The sequence below is a fragment of the Bufo bufo genome, chromosome 7, assembly GCF_905171765.1.
Source record: "Bufo bufo chromosome 7, aBufBuf1.1, whole genome shotgun sequence".
NCBI classification, from domain to species: Eukaryota; Metazoa; Chordata; class Amphibia; order Anura; family Bufonidae; genus Bufo; species Bufo bufo.
The window spans coordinates 120,867,435-120,888,171 of NC_053395.1; the positions used below are offsets into that span (position 1 = coordinate 120,867,435).

General features: G+C 48.4%; 1 protein-coding gene across 1 annotated transcript in view; it reads left to right on the forward strand.

Annotated features, from left to right (window-relative positions):
- TRPM2 (transient receptor potential cation channel subfamily M member 2) overlaps window positions 1–20,737 on the forward strand; it is a 1,766,051-nt gene that overhangs the window by 1,725,636 nt on the left and 19,678 nt on the right. The window lies entirely within an intron of this gene.

Consider the following 20,737-nt stretch of genomic DNA (forward strand, 5'->3'; position numbering starts at 1 on the left):
GCTGGGTGAGATAAATATCTTGGTCAAATGCCAACTTTGTATAAAAAAATGGGAAAAGTTGTCTTTTGCCGAGATATTTCTCTCACCCAGCATGGGTATATGTAGACAAAAAATAAAAACTTCTATGAACTCACTATGCCCATCAGCGAATACCTTGGGGTGTCTTCTTTCCAAAATGGGGTCACTTGTGGGGTAGTTATACTGCCCTGGCATTCTAGGGGCCCAAATGTGTGGTAAGTAGTTTGAAATCAAAATGTGTAAAAAATGGCCGGTGAAACCTGAAAGGTGCTCTTTGGAATGTGGGCCCCTTTGCCCACCTAGGCTGCAAAAAAGTGTCACACATGTGGTATCTCCGTACTCAGGAGAAGTTGGGCAATGTGTTTTGGGGTGTCATTTTACATATACCCATGCTGGGTGAGAGAAATATCTTGGCAAAAGACAACTTTTCCAATTTTTTTATACAAAGTTGGCATTTGACCAAAATATTTATCTCATACAGCATGGGTATATGTAAAATGACACCCCAAAACACATTGCCCAACTTCTCCTGAGTACGGAGAATCCACATGTGTGACACTTTTTTGCAGCCTAGGTGGGCAAAGGGGCCCACATTCCAAAGAGCACCTTTCGGATTTCACCGGACTTTGTAAGAAAAAAAAAAATCATCATTTTCCACTAACTTGTGACAAAAAATAAAAAGTTCTATGAACTCACTATGCCCATCAGCGAATACCTTAGGGTGTCTACTTTCCGAAATGGGGTCATTTGTGGGGTGTTTGTTCTGTCTGGGCATTGTAGAACCTCAGGAAACATGACAGGTGCTCAGAAAGTCAGAGCTGCTTCAAAAAGCGGAAATTCACATTTTTGTACCATAGTTTGTAAACGCTATAACTTTTACCCAAACCATTTTTTTTTTTTACCCAAACATTTTTTTTTTATCAAAGACATGTAGAACAATAAATTTAGAGAAAAATTTATATATGGATGTCGTTCTTTTTTGCAAAATGTTACAACTGAAAGTGAAAAATGAAATTTTTTGGCAAAAAAATCGTTAAATTTCAATTAATAACAAAAAAAGTAAAAATGTCAGCAGCAATGAAATACCACCAAATGAAAGCTCTATTAGTGAGAAGAAAAGGAGGTGAAATTCATTTGGGTGGTAAGTTGCATGACCGAGCAATAAACGGTGAAAGTAGGGTAGGTCAGAAGTGTAAAAAGTGGCCTGGTCATTAAGGGTGTTTAAGCTATAGGGGCTGAGGTGATTAAGCAACTCATGTCCCTTTTACATGACGCACCACCCGATAGCCCTTTGTTGCCTCACCACAATGGACCTCTCACTTCTGCCCAATTCATTTCACACATCCGCGCCCTGGCCTCGGGCCTAGGTTATAATCCTCAAATCATTTACGGCCATTTGTTTCATAACGGGGCAGCTTCGGCAGCTTCCAGGAATAAGGTCCCAGCACATGTCATCAGGAAAATGGGGCATAGGCGTTCCTCCTGTTTTGTGAGGTACATTCCGAATCCCCACATTAAAATTTCTCTGGCTTTTTGTACTCTCGCTCTCTAAATATGATTAAAGTGGTTCATCTTAATCCTGGTCTTCTCGCTTCCTTTTTGCCCCCTTTTAGGCCTACCCGCATACTTGGCTCCAGGCACAAGTCAGCCAGTGTAGGGTCCGGGGTTAGGCATGCTTCCCTGATTCGTTTACAGGTAGCCACGACCACAAATTAGGAAGGCTGAGGTTCAGCCTGCATTTGTGGGAGGGTCGTCTGCCCCATTTATTCACTGTCTCCCTTACCCCGGAACGCGTCTCTCTCGTGCCCCACCCTCCCACCCCTTTTCTCTGTTGTCCTCATCAGGGTATGCCCCCCTTTTAGGCCTACCCGCATACCTCGCTTCAGGCACAAGTCAGCCAGTGTAGGGTCCGGGGTTAGATATGCTTCCCCGATTCATTCACAGGGAGCCACGACCACAAATATATATATATATATATATATATATATATATATATTTGTGGTCAGGGCGACGGCCCCTGGACGTAGGAACTAGAGCTAGCCTCTGGCTGGTGAATGCCGGGAGCCCGTAACGAGGATAGGCCTAAAAGGGGGCCTACCCTTAAGGAAGAGCTAAGAAAAAGGGAAGGGAGGGAGGGGTACCTGGCTGCACGTCCCGTCCCCTGAACTTCGTGGGGTTTATATAGCCAAGGGGCGAGGCCTCTGCCCCTCCCACAAATACAGGCTGCACGGCAGCCTTATCTACTTGTGGTCAGGGCGACGGCCCCTGGACGTAGGAACTAGAGCTAGCCTCTGGCTGGTGAATGCCGGGAGCCCGTAACGAGGATAGGCCTAAAAGGGGCCAAAAAGGAGACACAACCATACTGTCAAACATTTAATTGCACCGGTACAGGGCAAGTGAACAGAAAGTATTACGGATCCCTGCTTGAGGATTTGGAACTTATCTGGAAAAGCACGACGACCTCCAACGCCCCATGCACCTGATAACATGAGGAGGTATCTGGAGCCTAGATGCCGCAGAGGCCGCCCCAATACGAAAGGAGTGGCCTGAGATGGCCTTCGGGTCCTGACCTAACCCCGCCACAAAAAAAAAATCGTACGTGTGCCATGAACTGGGGTGTGGACAACGGCCCTCCCTTGAAGGGAAGAAGAGGGCTATCAGCTGCCGCCGCCTGCAGCCCCACTGATAATTGACGCAGCACCTTGTCCGGCACCAGTTGTTGTGCGAGGGGTAGAACGTCACCAGGGTTGGAGGCCCTGTTTGAGCGGTATTGGTAGACGGAATGCTCAGTACAAAAGGTTGTGCCGCCAGGTCAAATGCTGCTTCTGGAGATGACGGCTGTTCCGGACAGAACCGGTGAATTCCCCCGGCCGAAGGAACCCGTAAACCCTAGGTAAACGGTAGCTTTAATGATGGTGCTAACCAAGGGCCCAAAAGGATCACCATCCAGAGCCAAGGACAACTGCCTAAACAAGGAGCCGGACATGGGTTGACGGACCACTGGCCTACTTGCACCGGCTTCCTAAATGCCCCGGAGTGTGGCCATGATGGCCTGCGATGTAAAGAAAGATGCAGGCCGGATTGTTCAACGTGAACTGATGTTGAACCCCCGCCAATACAGGCGGATGGTATTGTGAGCGAGTCCGAGGACGGCATGGTAATGCGTGATGAAAACCATAATGACTGACACGTCATCCACCTGGCCCTGTGGGTGATTCTTGGCAAACTCCCTATAAAGATTCCAGCTCGTGCGATGGTTACTGACTGTATTTCCAGACAGGCTCTGGTGCAACAGGTCCTTGCTGTCCTGATCAATGACGTAATCCCACACCAGGTCGCTGTATGCTGGAATGCCCGCCCCCGTCGCGTCTGCGTGTGGCATGTTCTGACGAAAGACATTAACGTTAAAACCGGGACAGCGCATCCGCAGCCCTATTCCTGGAACCCTGAATGTGGGAGCACTCAATGCAAAATGATGCACCATGGACAACCAAACCAGCCTACGCATGAGGGCCATGATCTTAGGGGGTTTTGCTCTGCCAGTGCGGATGATGTCCACCAAGTCCTGACTATCAGTGATAAACAACCCCCTCGAGTCTGACCAATCGTGGCCCCAACATGGGCCGCTGCTACCAACGGATACAACTCCAAAAGGGGGAATGACCGAAGTGCCTCTCCATCCATCATAATCTGGGACGGCCAGGCACCGGCCAGCCAATGATTGCCAAATATGGCAGCAAAGCCCTGGATGCGGCTGCGTCAGAATAGATCGTGGGAGAGGACGGGACCCGGGGGGGGGGGGGAATGAACAACCTCACGCCATTCCATGAGGACATGGATGTGCTCCACATGGACAGGTCTGCCATGGCCTGTTGGTCCAACAAACAAATCAAATGTAACACAACTGCTGGTCGTCATGACCTTTCAGGAGCGCCTCCAGGAGGTCCACGTTGAAGTCAGTCAGTCATGCCTGTTTTTTACGGACAGGTGGACCTGGGATGTGCCTGAAAGCAGACCGTGCACACGTGGAGGGCCCTGCACCCACTGAACATGCAGTGACCAAAGTAAAAATTATTGCATGTCTGGCTCTTGCCCAGAAACACAATCGGCCTACCAACTTGTCCAACCTGATACCTGGGACCCGGAGATGGACGAGGCATCATCAATGTCTGAGGCCTGGGACATGTTGACTGCACCGACTGATTCTACGACCCGGGCCACCACCTGAGAACAAAACCTTCGTTACTTGTGAGGAGACCAAGCGTACCGCGGACACCCCGGTGCCCACACCTGACCTCTGCCCATTAGAAAAGAGGGGGGGACCGACTATCTGACTATGGCCGGAGCCCCAGAGGACCAGTACTGATACTCACCTGGTTATGGAATTGGACGAGAAATGGAACAGATACCGTACCGGAGGGCCGGACCTACTGACGGAGGTAGGGGCCTTGTTTTAGGAAGGCCGAAGGACAGAATCCCGCCAACGTGCTGCCATATAAACGAAAAATAATGAATGAACCCTTAATGCACCGGAACTTAACTCACCTGGAGGTACCAGGCCGGACAGCCTGCTACCATGGGAAACGAAAAACATGGGCCTGACCGTTCCAGGCGGACAACGATGAGGACTGACGAACAGACCAACCAGGACGACCCCGGGATGACATGCCCCCACAGGCGCTGCCATGACACAACATGCTGCTTCGAGCGGACGTGCATTGCCTGAATGCTTCAAGCCGACGTGCAACAAGACAGACGAGTATGACAACCTGGACGTTCCAGGCAGGACCACGTGCCACCGGCGGCAGACGTAACATTGCCTGAACGCTTCAAGCAGACGTGTGACAAGATAGCGAGTATGACAACCTGGACGATCCAGGCGGGACAACATGCCACCGGGGCGGCAGACGTAACATTGCCTGAACGCTTCAAGCAGACGTGAGACAAGATAACGAGATGAATATGACAACCTGGACGTTCCAGGCAGGACCACGAGCCACAGGCGTGGCAGACAACTTTGCCTGAACGTTTCAAGCAGACGTGCAACAGGAGACGAGTATGGCAACCTGTACGTTCCAGGCAGGACCACCTGTCACTGGAGTGACCAACATAATAATGCTTGAACGCTTCAAGCGGACGTACCACATGAGATGAAAAGACACCCTGGAGATCCAGGCAGGACACCGTGCCACGGAGTGGCGGACGTAACATTGCCTGAACGCTTCCAGCAGACGTACCACAATAAACAAAGCGACAACCTGGAGTTCCAGGCAGGACTACATGCCACCGGAGTGGCGGACGCAACAATGCCTGAACGCTTCAAGCAGACGTACCACAATAGACAAAGTGACCACCTGTACGTTCCAGGCAGAATCATGTGTCACCGGGGTGGCCGACAGAATAGCGCCTGAACGTTTCCAGCAGACGAGCAACGAGGGAGAGAGACGGGTATGACAACCTGGACGTGCCAAGAGGGACCACATGCCACTGGTGCGGCGGACATCACATATGGGACGTGTGAATGTGCCTGCAGTCAAACCCCCGTGACACATACCATACCCGTATAGAAACCAGGACGTACCACCTACTGCAAGAAATGAATCCTTGGAATAGAGTGGAGCGTCAGATAACCGACCAGAAACAGACACTGCAATGATAATGCATGACAACAATGTGAATGTATAATTTTTTTTTTTTTTAGGTCCCAACCCAGCTTTCCCACAGAACGCAGGCACTGCTGCTCCCGCACGGAGAGCCCCACAACCCGCTCTAGAGCAGGGAAAGTAGAAGATATCGAGAAGCTTGAGGTATTCATATATGACAATCACAGACAGGCACTGTAAAGGCCGCAGGTTAAATGTACCGTAGAAGCCCATATGATCAGAATGAGAAATGTGCCACAATGAATTCATGTCTAGGTTCACCCGACGTGTGTCGTATTTATCTGACACGCAACTTCAACTTATGTGGTGCTTAAGAAGTATACTGAATTGTTAAACTGTGTCTCAACTGCACAAACATTACCTTAAATGGAACTAAATAGCAGATCTATGTGGTATGTAGGTAGACAGTGGAATACGTTTGGGGCGAATGTTCACGTAAGTAAGCTAAAATCCCAGACATGATATCATTTCCCATTAGGATTTAAAAGAGGTTGTGTTCAGTAATGTAAAGCACCTATAAACAATAATACACGTTAGTGGAACACTGGGAACAGGGTAAATGGGTGACCGCTCCCATGAAAACCAGCCACGTGCCTAGTAATGTGCACGTGCTGGTGTACATGCGCCTCTGCAAATGCGACCGCAGACCCCCGGCCGGCGGCGGGGTTACCAATACCGTGCGAGCGTAACCAGGGCCAGAGCCGCCGAGCGCGCCTAGCAACCGGCACACGCGGCCGCCCTCGGCCAGAAGCAGCCACTGAAATATGATGATGCAAAAAACACATTTGCTGACAGATATGTAGTATCAGCACATTTCCATACAGGGTGGGCAGACAATTTCACTGGACAAATACGGTCAGGCCTGACAGACTGTAAGTCAGAGTATCTGAGGGGTCAGACATGTATGCAGCTACTGGGAAAAGGGCATCTTGCCCACAATTGAAGCGTGTAACTGGGACAGCAACTGGGGAACAACAGAATGCTCCCCAATGATGATCAGCAACGTGCCTGATGGTGTGCACGTGCTGGTGACCATGAACCTCTGACATGCCCGCAGATCCCCCCCGCTGCCGGCGGGGTTCCCATACACGACGCAAGCGTTACCAGGGGCGGAGCCGCCGAGTGTGCCTAGCAACCGGCACACGCGGCCGCTCCCGGAACACACGCCCGCACGCCATCGGCCTGCGCCGCCCCGCCTGCCTCATGGAAGCCTGCCGGGCCACGGCATACCCCCCAACGTGCCTGCCCGCCCCTGTACCGAGGTAAAGACCATGATCCGCCGTGCGCTGCCCCCCCCACCGGGGTGAGGACCCGACCCGCCGTGCGGTCACCACGCTGCCGATGACCGGCATGGCCTGCTTATGAAAACGAGACGAGCCGAACGCCGACCAATACTTACCCAGACCGAGACCTAAAGGAGCGGGACGTGCAGGAACCAGACGTGAACCGGAAGTACCAGGTACCTGGCTGCACGTCCCGTCCCCTGAACTTCGTGGGGTTTATATAGCCAAGGGGCGTGGCCTCTGCCCCTCCCACAAATACAGGCTGCACGGCAGCCTTATCTACATATATGATGCAAAAAACTACTGGCAGCACCACCTTGGAAGCAATTGTAGGCGGGTGCAAAGTCCAAGTACAGTAACTGGATCTTACCCACTTGTAGATAATAGAAAAAATTGGACTGCACTCCAGACGGTTTCTTCAGTAAAACAACAGGTAGTGTTTATTCACTCATGTGGTAGCAGCAAAAAAGCAACGTTTCGGCTCAACATGAGCCTTTTTCAAGCATTGATAAAAGTGCAAAAAACAGGCATATATAGGTGAACCAATCAAATCATTGGATACATCAACATAATTGATACTTAATAAAAAACAGTGTAAAAAGTTTACATACAATCATAAGGAGGTCATTCCAGTGATCATGAATAAAGTGACTAGTGGTATCAGTAAAACAAGTGCATAATAGAGCTGACTAGCATATGATAATACATAAAATCCATAAATCTTGTCAGCTGTCCCTTATACATGCATTGTAATTAATAATACTTTGTGAACATATGTAGCGGGGATATAATGATGAGTTAATACCTGGGGGAGTGATGCAGCCCACACATACCATCGCGTTGTTGAGCGCGTCTCGAGGGTGCAAGTGCGCATGTCCCGGTCGCATATACCTAATCAGTCAGCGTCCGAGCAACACCACACTATTCCAGTGATGACGCTCTCGAGTTACGTAATGGACGCACATTGTTGACTTCTATTGAGTCGCGTCCGCTGACAGCAGGAGAAGAAAGCGCATGCGCACTCCCATCATTGAAGCTCGGAATCACCATGTTGCTAAAGGGAGTTTGGCCAGTATATATATTTCGTACTGAATTACAAGCTGCAGGCCTGCTAGATTCAATATCAGGTCACAGTGGATGATTTCCACTAGTTGCAACCTAGAGAAGCGTCCCCACTTTTCCAAGATAGGAAACTGTCCCCTATGTGCGGCCCCAATGCTGCATGCACGCCAGTGCCACCAGCATCGCGGGCTGCATTCTAGTTGCGGCTCGTGACCTAGAGGGTTCTCCTCATCAGGATATACCAAAACTATGATCTACAAGCAGTCAGCATTGCCAATCTACATACTACCCTACCTTATATGTGATCGGGACAAGAACACTACATCCCAGAGAGAAAAAAACGCAACGATTTACATAATAAAGAAAAAGCAAATACTTTGTGGGCTCCTCATCCACCGTCCAGGCTCATCATTGTTCTTTCATTTCTTTCCCCGAAATTCCAGTGAATCTGAAATGATATACAAAATTAGTGATACAAGTGACACTCAGAAAACCCATTGCCCTTGTTTTACTTATTTCTATTATTTTTTGTTGATGTTTTTTATTGTTATTTTTTACAGTTTACATATTTTATACAAAATATTTTTATCAATGAACATATCCCCCGTAGGAAAAAATACTCAACACAAAATCAACCGCATATATAGAGGGCAAACTTCTCGTCTCACAGTCCGCCTCCATATCTATAATCAATATTCAAACCATTAGGCTGTAAACTATTAAGAGTCTGAATCCAATATGATTCTCTCTTTTTAAGTAATGCTACACGGTCCCCACCCCTGCGGGGCATTTGTATCTGGTCAATGATCCAGCATCTCAAGTCTTTTTCACTATGTTTTTTAAGTGAAAAATGCCTTGGTACTGGAAGATCTGTACGGCCCTTTCTAATAGTGAACCTATGATTGTTAAGCCTGGTTTTTAAGTAAGTGGAGGTTTCCCCTACATACAGAAGCTGACAGGGACAAGAAAGAACATATACTACAAAAGTAGAGTCACAAGATAGATGAAATTTAATGGGATATGATATACCAGTATTGGGATGTATGAAAGACCTAGATCTGCTAATAAAACGGCAATTGACACAATGCAGGCACGGGAAACCAATGTGGTTTGTCTGGTAACACTTTTGGGTCCCACATCTGCTCTGACTAATTGGTCAGGCTAATTTACACGCTCTACTGCCTCACAGGATTCAGGCCTAGTGGCCTGAAGCCTATGAGACATAACGGAGGGGAAGGGAGCCATAGGCTCCCATGGCCCTCATTGAAATTACTGCTGCCTGACGCCCCCTACAATTTGGCGCCCGGGGCAACTGCACCCCTGGCCCCCCACGCTACGCCACTGCTCCAAGCTTCTGTGTGCAAGACACCACCCCCTCTCACTCTGAGGATTCCTTTATCCCCAGGTGATTACTGCACCTGGTCTTGATTCAAGCCTGGTGATTGTGGGGAAGACACAGCAAATCCTGCCATATATCTCCTCTAACAAACATGAGGCCTGTCACACTACTCAGACCTGATAAAATGTGAAGTTGCATGTATTGCGCAAAAAATATGCGCATCATTAGTGCCGATTTGAGCAATCGGGAAAATAATGACTGGAGATAACAAATTCTAGAATTAGTGAATTTATTGCAAATATTGTGTGAATTATTATTTTTTAAATATTGCAAAAACTAATATATCCTATGCTGCTCATCACTACTGTTGAGTATCCACCTTCACTCGGTCAGCATTTGGATAGTAATTGATCAGTATTGCTAATGCCAAAAAAAAAATCAGGAGTGGATCCAAAGCAAAGATGACACGTGAATGGGATATTTGCATGTCTTCTATGTTTTCTACCCACTCCTGCGTTTGGCTACCAAATCACAAGCTGATTCTCATGGGACCATACAGGCCTTAGAGCCGCTACACAGACAGGATCCGTTGTGAATCTCCTTATTCCTTCCTTCTGACAGATCAGAAGAAGGGTCAAATAAATGCTGATGTCAGCCAGGCCGAAAGGCAAAATAGTGACCCAGTCATGAAGTAGGGAGGGTGGGAACAACATGGGAAGTCCACAGAGTGGCCCTATGACATAGTGGTGAGGTGGAAGCAGCATGAGGAGACCACACAGTGGCCCAATGACAGAGTCTGGAGGTGGCGGCAGCATCAGGAGGCCACAGAGTGTCACAATGACAGTGTGGAGGTGGCAGCAGCAGCATAAGGAGACCACAGAGTGGCACAATGACAGAGTCTGGAGGTGGCAGCAGCAGCATCAGGAGGAGGCCACTAGGTGGCACAATAACAGAGTGGGGAAGTGGCATCAGCATCAGTAGACTACAGAGTAGCAAGGTGACATAGTGTGGAGGTGGCAGCAGCATCAGGAGACCACAGAGTGGCAAAGTGACATAGTGTGGAGGTGACCGCAGTATCAGGAGACCACAGAGTTGCAAGGTGACATAGTGTTAATGTGGCAGCAGCATCAGGAGACCACAGAATGGCAAGGTGACAGTGTGGAAGTGACAACAACATCAAGAGACCACAGAGTGGCAAGGTGACATAGTGTGAAGGTGACAGCAGAATCAGGAGACCACAGAGTGACACGATGACAGAGTGGGAAGGTGGCATCAGCATCAGGAGACCACAGAGTGGCAAGGTGACATAGTGTGGAGGTGGCAGCAGCATCAGGAGACCACAGAGTGGCAAGGTGACATAGTGTGGAGGTGGCAGCAGCATCAGGAGACCACAGAGTGGCAAGGTGACATAGTGTGGAGGTAACAGAAGCATCAGCACACCACAGAGTGGCAAAGTGACATACAGTAGTGTGAAGGTGACAGCAGCATCAGGAGACCACAGAGTGGCAAGGTTACATAGTGTGGAGATAACAGAAGCATCAGCAGACCACAGAGTGGCAAGGTGACATAGTGTGAAGATGACAGCAGCATCAGGAGACCACAGAGTGGCAAGGTGACATAGTGTGAAGATGACAGCAGAATCAGGAGACCACAGAGTACAGCAATGGCAGAGGAACATGATCACAGAGGGCCCCCACGGTCATACCTGCGAGAGGATAGACGATAGCACAGATAGACAGCTGCCAACTGACTACATAGGATTTCTCTATAGTAGTTCAGTTTGTCCTCCCTCTCAGCGGGTGTAATAAAGGCCCCCATTTTGGACCGGTAGCAAGGGTCCAACAAGGTGGAGAGCCACAAGTCATCCCTCTGCCGACTGCTGACAATTTGGCTGTCACTACGCAAGCAAGTGAGCATGCATCGAGCCATTTGTGCAAGGGACTCGGAGGGACTCGTTGCCCCCATCTCCACTGCATACTGCGATGGTGTGTCTAGGTCGTCTGCCTCGTCTTCCTCATTGCCCTGTAGCTCCTCTGGCTGCTCCTGTTCCTCTTCTCCTGTCACCTGTGTGTAAAAACCATCCATTTCACTACACATTGCTTGTGCTCCAATGTCCTCATCCTCCATTCAGCCCCCACAGGGCTCATGTGGCCGTGAGATCTAGGCGCCATGTCTCCAGTCCCCTGACCAGCCATTGTTACCAGCATCTGTTCCAGGACATGAAGCAGTGGAATGACGTTGTTCATCTCGTAGTCCTGGCAACTTACAAATAACTCCTCAAAGGGCCTGAGCGAACGGCAGGTGTTACACATGAGCTGCCACTGGCTGACATCGAAGTTACACAGGGGAGTACTCCTGTTCGCTTGAATCATCAAGAAATCATTTATGGTCTTTTTCTGTTCGTATAGTCGGTCTAACATGGAGGGTGGAATTCCAACAGGTGGAAATGTTGCATATCAGCCTATGTTGGAGGATGCCGTTCTGCCACTGCAGCTCAAGGAGTGTATGCTTCGCGGTGTACGAGTGGCTGAAATGCATGCAAAGTTTCCTGGCAAATTTTAGGATGTCTTAGGAAGACTTCAGGAACCGCTTGACAACCAGATTGAACACATATGCCATGCAGGGCGCATGGCTCAGCCCTCCTTGACGCAGTGCCGACACCATGTTCTTCCCGTTGTCGATCACCATGGTTCTGATTTTGAGTTGTCACAGAGAAAGCCAGGGTTCGATTTCTTGATGAAGGACACTAAGCAGTTCCTCCCCTGAGTGACTCAGTTCGCCCAGGAAAGCGAGGTGCAGAACGGCGTGACACCACCGTGCCCTGCACATGTGGTATGCTGGAGGGGCACTGTGAATTTTCCCTCCAGTGGAGGCTGAGGACACGATGGAGGATGAGGAGGCAGAGGCAAACATTGGCGCTGGACCAACGGATTGAGAACCTGGATGCGGAAGCGGTGTCACCTTGCCAAGTTGCTTGTGTGGCTGTGCAGGAACTACATTCACTTAGGCGGCCGTAAAAGACATGTATTGTCCCTGACAGTAGATATAGCTCCACACGTTGGCCCTGCTGTTCACTTTGGCAGACACCAACAGGCTCAAGGACTGACCCACCTTATGTTCTACATGTGTGTGCAGGGCTGGTACTGCCTTTTTGGCAAAAAAAAAGATGGCTTGGGATTCTCCACCTCGGCTTGGCAAAAGCCATCAGTTCTCTGAAAGGTGCAGAGTCCACCACTTAGAAAGGGAGGGACTGCAGCACCAGCAGCTTGGACAGGAGCACATTTAGCTTCTGTGCCGTTGGATGAGTGCACGCATACTGTTGTCTCTTAGCAATTGCTTTGGTGATCGATTGTTGACGGAATGACTGATGAGGCGAGGAGCAGGAGCATCAGGACCAGCAGATGATGGGAAGGACAGACAGCTCCCTTCGGCTGAGGTGGTGGAGCCTTGACTGCCTGAAACTAGGTGCGTGCCCCTGCATGATGCAGAGGTTGGTGCCGCAGGCTGGACCACCACATCGGAGCCACGGTTCTCCCAGGCCAGTTTATGGTGATGCTGCATATGTTGACGCAGGGCTGTGGTGCCAACATTGGCATCCTGGCCATGCTTCACCTTCTGCCCACAGGTTCTACATATGGCCATGTTCATCTCCTCCAGCAGCTTAACAAAAAAACTGCCACACCGCCGAGTAGGTGATTTTACCCCCAACACTATGCACTGACTGACTGCTACTGCCGCTGCTTCCGTGAACCGGTGCACCACTACTTTCCGGGAAAGGTAGGCTCCTGCAAAGCGGGTGATCTACCCCGGGCTCACAACACCATCTCCCACACCACTCTCCTCATAACTACTTGCCCATCTAGCGGAGGAAGCGACGGATGTCTCCTCCACATCTTGGCTGGCCAGTAGCTGCTGACTGTCCTCTAGTAGCTCCTCCATGCTGCATAGTGGGGCTGAGCCCATAGCATATAATACTTCTCTGGCTGAAGGAACAGAAAAGGGCATAGCCAGGTTGAGGACAGGTGAAGAAGCAGGGCCTGTTCCCGGGCCATGCCAACTAAGGGTTGTGTCTGATGAACTCACCGACTCTTGGCTGGGGGTGTTTGATATCACTTAGGATGAAGTGGATGACCAAGTCAACTATTGAAGAACCGCTGGGTTGCTGGTCAAGACATGACCGCTAGATGACACCGGGAGCTCAGGCCTCTCGCTGCGACTCCTGCTGCCACGCCCCCTTACTCTGCTGCGACCTGTGCCTGTGCCAGAAATATTTAGGCCTCTGCCACTCCCCTGTGCAGGGCCTGGCTCTTCTCTGTCTGACATACTGTTAGATCAGATAAATAAATAAAAATGAAAATTAAAACACCCCAAAAAAGTCAGTAATTTTCTCACTTCACCACACAACGGCTAATAAGCACTTTTTTCCCCACTAATACATGCCAAAAAGGGCTGCAATTTTCTCACTTCACCACATAACAGCAAATACTTTTTTTGCGCCACTAATACACGCAAAAAAGGCCTTTCAAACATATAACTGCACCGCTGAATGGCAAATATATTTTTCTTTGGCCACTAATACACAACAAAAAGGGCTTTAGAACATATAACTGCACCGCTGAACGGCAAATATATTTTTCTTTTGCCACTAATACACGACAAAAAGGGCTTTAGAACATATAACTGCACTGCTGAACGGCAAATATATTTTTCTTTTGCCACTAATACACGACAAAAAGGGCTTTAGAACATATAACTGCACCGCTGAACGGCAAATATATTTTTCTTTTGCCACTAATACACAACAAAAAGTGCTTTATAACATATAACTGCACCGCTGAGCAGCAAATAGGCCTTTATTTTTTCCCACTTATATACTACACAAAAGGCTTTAGAACATATAACTGCACCGCTGAATGGCAAATATATTTTTCCTTTGCCACTAATACATGACAAAAAGGGCTTTAGAACATATAACTGCACCGCTGAACGGCAAATATATTTTTCTTTTGTCCTTAATACACGACAAAAAGGGCTTTAGAACATATAACTGCACCGCTGAACGGCAAATATATTTTTCTTTTGCCACTAATACACAACAAAAAGTGCTTTATAACATATAACTGCACCGCTGAGCAGCAAATAGGCCTTTATTTTTTCCCACTTATATACTACACAAAAGGCTTTAGAACATATAACTGCACCGCTGAATGGCAAATATATTTTTCCTTTGCCACTAATACATGACAAAAAGGGCTTTAGAACATATAACTGCACCGCTGAACGGCAAATATATTTTTCTTTTGTCACTAATACACGACAAAAAGGGCTTTAGAACATATAACTGCACCGCTGAACAGCAAATATATTTTTCTTTTGCCATTAATACATGACAAAAAGAGCTTTAGAACATATAACTGCACCACTGAACGGCAAATAAATTTTGTTTTTGTGCCACTAATACACACCAAAAAGTGCTGTAATTTTCGCACTTCACCACACAACGGCTAATAAGCTTTTTTTTCCCCACTAATACAAGCCAAAAAATAATTTAGAACATTTAACTGCACCGCACAAGGGGAAATAAGATATATAAATATTTCCTTGTAATAAACCCTGTTAATGGCTGTATCAAACAGCACTTGCACCCCAATAACAAGAATGGTTTGCTGGAATTACAGAGCTGTATAATGGCAATTTGGATCCCCAGTCAGTGCAGCAAGGTGTAATGGCGCCTGCTGACATCTCTCCCTGCACTAATTACACTGGAAAATGGCAGAATACAAGATGGCTGAGGCTATTTCTAGGGCTGTGATATCACAGAAAAAATAGTTATAAGATTAGGTGCACTACTGTGGTGGATGCAAACAGTAACATCTGACTAACCCTCACACTGATGTTAAAAATGAGACCTTAGCCAGTATATCCTTATATTAAGGACACACCTGAGCCCGCACACCACGCCAAGGTTTTGAAAGTGGCACGGGACCTCAATGTGTGGTCTGACTAGTGATTTGTAAAGTGGCAGGACTATGTTCTCATCACGGGCATCTATGCCCCTTTTGATGCAACCCATTATCTTATTGGCATTGGCAGCAGCTGCCTGACACTGGTTTCTACAGCTGAGTTTGCTGTCCACTAAAATTCCTAAGTAGGGTTGAGTGAACCCGAACTGTAAATTCGGGTTTGTACCAAACTTTAGGGTTTTTTGTACCCGGACCCGAACCCGAACATTTTCGTAAAAGTTTGGGTTTGTGTTCGGCGATTTAATGGCGCTTATTGAAAGGCTGCAAGGCAGCCAATCAACAAGCGTTTAACTTGTGTGCCCTTAGAAGCCATCATAGCCATGACTACTAATGGCATGGCTGTGATTGGCCAAGTGCAGCATGTGACCCAGCCTCTATATAAGCTGGAGTCACATAGGGCCGCACGTCACTCTGCTCTTACTAGTTGTAGGGATAGGCTGCTGCTGCTGTGAGGGAGAGATTAGGAAAGACTCTGATATCTGCACTTGGTGTGAAGTCTGCGATCTACAGCGTTTTTTGTTTGGGGGTGCAATACAACATTTTTGTACCCTGCCCTGAGCCCAGTGAGACTGAAAACAAAGTTTTAATCCATTGGTGCAACAGCAGTGCACCAGCACTGCATTTGTGGCAGGGACAATCATTTAATCCTGTTCTTGTGGTTCAGTGGCCGACATATACCCATTTTTACAGTGCACCTGCACTGCATATGTGCCAGGGGAAGGGGAAATAATACTGTCTGTGAGTTCAGGGACCCAGGGGGTGACATATCCCCATTTTTTCTTCTATAAGGTACACCTGTGCTGCATTTCTGAGTGAAATATAATCAGTTAAATCCATCTGTTCCATTGTAGGGTGACATGTTTACATTTTTGTTGTAAAGTACCTATGAGGCCTGCACTGCATACAGTATGTGACAGGCAGGCACATAAATTCAGCAAATCCATCTGTTCCATTGTAGGGGTGACATATCCACAATTTTTTATGTAAAAAACCCCTGTGCTTAATTTCAGAGATTGAAATATAATCTCAGTTAAATCCATCTGTTTCATTTATGGTTAAAGAAACCCTTTATTTGGGGCAATAAAGTACCTTTTTACCCTGTACTTCTGACAGTCCAATAAAACCGGCAAAAACTGCAGTTAAATTTTTTGTTGAAAAATTCACATTTTTGCTGCTAGAAAGTACATTTGCGGCCTGCGCTGCATTCCTGTCAGTCAAATAAGGCCAGTAAATAACGCTGTTATATTTTTGGGCTTCAAATTCCCATTTTTGGGTGTAAAGTACCTCTGAGGCCTGCACATGTGACAGGCAGGCACATAAATTCAGCAAATTCATCTGTTCCATTGTAGGGGTGACATATCCAACATTTTTTATGTAAAAAATCCCTGTGCTTCATTTGTGAGAATGAAATATAATCTTAGTTAAATCCATCTGTTTCATTTAGAGTTTTAAAAAAAACTTTTGGGCAATAAAGTACCTTTTTGCCCTGTGCTGCTTTCCTGACCGTCTAATAAAACCTCCAAATACTGTAGTTACATTTTTTGTTGAAAAATTCTAATTTTTGTTGCTAGAAAGTACATTTGCGGCCTACGTTGCTTTCCTGTCAGTCAAATAAAACCAGTAAATACCGCTGTTACATTTTTGAGCTTCAAATTCCCATTTTTGGGTGTAAAGTACCTCTGAGGCCTGCACATGTGACATGCAGGCACATAAATTCAGCAAATCCATCTGTTCCATTGTAGGGGTGACATATCCACCATTTTTTATGTAAAAAAAACCCTGTGCTTCATTTGTGACAGTGCAATATAATCTCAGTTAAATCCATCTGTTTCATTGTGTGTAAGAAACCTTTTTTGGCAATAAAGTACCTTTGCTTCCTGCACTGCATAGAAGACTGGGCAATAAGTTTTAAAAAATTCATCTGTTCCATTGTTGGGTGACATTAACCCATTTTTCCAGTCAAAAAACCCCTACTCTGCCTAGGTGACAGGGACCTAAATTTCAAAAATTCGCCTGTTCCATTGTTGCGGTGACATTAAACCATTTTGGCCGTCAAAAAACCCCTGCTCTGCATTGTTCACAAGGAACTTAATTTAGTAAAAACGTCTGTTACTTCGGTGGGTGACCGCAAAAAATGAGGAGAGCATCAAACAAGAGACATAGCCCTGGTCGTGGTGCTGCTGGTATTGGTGGAGCTCCTGTTGCAGGGAGAGGATGTGATCGATCTGTGCCAGCTACACGCCCAAGTGAAACACCTTCCTCAGGTGCGAGTAAAACCTTCAGCGTTATTTGGAGGGGCAGAATGCACCTCTACGAATGGTGAGGCCAGAACAAGTACAGGCAATAGTAGATTGAGTGGCTCACAGTGCCTCCAGTTCCTTCACATTGTCTCCCACCCAGTCACCTGCAGCCTGCACCTGCAGCCCATGGCCATCAGTCTTTCACCTCACCCCCTTGCAAATCAGCCAAGCAGTCAGAGCCCCAAGTCATGTAGTAGTCTCTTATGCTTTTTGATGACTCTGCTGGTAGGGTTTCCCAGGGCCATCAACATAGCACTGCCCCAGAAGTGGAAGAGATTGGGTGTACCGATCCCCAACCACTTATGTTTCAGGATGAGTACATGGGAGGACCACTGCAGCACATCTCGGATGATGACGAAACACAGGTGCCAACTGCTGTGACTTTCTGCAGTGTGCAGACCGACAAGGAGGGCAGGGGTGAAACTGGGTGGAAGATGATGTGGAGGACGATGAGGTCCTCGACCCCACATGGAATCAAGGTCATGCGAGTGACCTGTGTAGTTCGGAGGAAGAGGCGGTGGTCGCACAGAGCCACCATCACAGCAAAATAGGGAGCAGGGTGCAAAAGCAGAGAGGCTGTCCCCTAGACAGTATGCCTGCTACTGCCTACCACACCAAGGTATCGAGCACACCAAAGCCAGCTCCAAGGACTTCCCTAGCATGGCAATTCTTCAGACAATGTGCTGACGACACTGTGCATTCAGAGCCTGAAGTGAGGCATAAACGTTCTAAACCTGAGCACAACCTGCATGACCAGGCATCTAAGTGCAAAGCATGAGCTGCAGTTGAGTAGACACCTCAAAAACCAAGAAAGGTCTCTGGCTCCTCCTGCTTCCTCTTCTACTGCAGTCTCGGCCTCTTCATCCCCCTCTGGAGTGACAGTGGTACTTGCCACCCCGCAAACGGTCACCAAGCATCTCCACAATGTCCCACGGAGGCATTCAGCTGTCTATCTCCCAAACACTGGAGCGAAAAAGGAAGTACCCCCCTACCCGCCCATGATCTCTGGCCCTGAATGCCAGCATTTCCAAATTCGTGGCCTTTGAAATGCTGTCATTCAGTCTGATGGACACGGACAGTTTTAAGAATCTGATGGCGATGGCTGTCCCACAGTACATTGTGCCTAGCCGCCACTACTTTTTCAGGGTAGCCATCCCTTCCCTGCACAACCAAGTGGGGGACAAAATCAGGTGTGCACTGTGCATTGCCATCTGTGGCAAGGTCCACCTAACTACGGATACATGGACCAGTAAGCACAGTCAGAGACGTTATATCTCCCTAACAGCACATTGGGTAAATGCAGTGGTGGCTGGGCCTGAGGCGGATAGCAGTTTGGCGCATGTCCTTCCACCACCGAGGATTGCAGGGCGTTTCTCTTTGCCTCCTGTTGCTTCCTACTCCACTTGCTACTTCTCTACCGCATCCTCATCCGGTTAGCGTAACACCTTTACCACCAACTTCAGCACAGCAATGGGGAAACGACTGCAGGCAGTTTTGAAACGTATCTGTTTGGGGGACAAACCCCACACCGCGCAGGAGCTGTGGACAGGCATGGAACAACAGACCGATGAGTGGTTGGTGCTAGTGAGCCTCAAGCCCGACCTGGTGGTGTGCGATAATGGGCAAAATCTCGTAGCAGCTCTGGGCCTAGCCGGTTTGACGCACATCCCTTGCCTGGCGCATGTGCTGAATTTGGTGGTACAGAAATTCCTGAAAATTTAACCCAATATGTCAGAGCTGCTGCAGAAAGTGTGGGCCGTCTGTGAGCGCTTTCGGCGTTCTCACCCTGCTGCTGCTCGCCTGTCAGCGCTGCAGCGTAACTTCGGCCTTCCCGCTCACCGCCAAATATGTGACGTGCCTACAGGTGGAAATCCACCTTGCACATGCTGGACAGACTGTGCGAGCAGCAGCAGGCGATAGTGGAGTTTCAGCTGCAGCACGCACGGGTGAGTCTGCGGAACAGCACCACTTCACCACCAATTAGTGGGCCTCCATGCGAGACCTGTGTGCCTTGTTGCACTGTTTTGAGTACTCCACCAACATGGCCAGTGCCAATGACGCCGTTCTCAGCGTTACTATCCCACTTCTATGTCTCCTTGAAAAACCTCTTTAGGCGATGATGGAAGAGGATGTGGCAAAGGAGGAGGAGGAAGAGGGATCATTTACAAGGGTTTCAGGCCAGTCATTCACAAGTGGCTCCGAGGGTGGGTTCCTGCACCCACAAACGCTAGGTACACAATTGTCCAGCCAGGGCACAGTTCTGGAGGATGAGGAGGTGGAGGATTAGGAGGAGGAAATGGAAGAGACAGAACTGTGTTCACAGCAGGGTGATGCCCAAACCAGCTCATGGGCATCACTGGTGCATGGCTGAGGGGATACAGAGGACACAGATGATACACCTCCCACAGAGCCTGGCACACATGAGTGATTATATGCTGCAGTGTCTCCGCAATGACCGCCGAGTTGGCCACATTCTAACTTGTGCTGATTACTGGGTGGCCATGCTACTGGATCCCCATTACAAGGACAACGTACCGTCCTTAATTTCATCACTAGAGCGTGATCAGAAGATGCGCGAGTACAAACGCACGCTGGTAGACGCTCTGGTGATGGCATGTCTATCTGACAGCGGGGGCTCAGTGGAAGCACAAGGCGAAGGCTGAGGAGGAGGAAGAGGTCACCAACGCAGCTGGGGCACCACCAGCACCTCAGAAGGCAGCGTTAGCATGGCTGAAATGTGGAAAATTTTTGTCAGCACGCCGCAACAACCAGCACCACCAGCTGATATGGAATGTCTTAGCAGGAGGCAGAATTTAAGCAACATGGTGGAGCAGTATGTGTGCACACACCTACACCTACTGACTGATGGGTTTGCCCCCTTCAACTTCTGGGTCTCCAAATTGGGCACATGGCCGGAGCTTGCCCTTTACGCCTTGGAGGTGCTGGCCTGCCCTGCAGCCAGTGTATTGTCTGAACGTTTGTTTAGCACGGCAGGAGTGGGTTATCACAGACAAGTGCAGCCGCCTGTCCACAGCCAATGTGGTCAAGC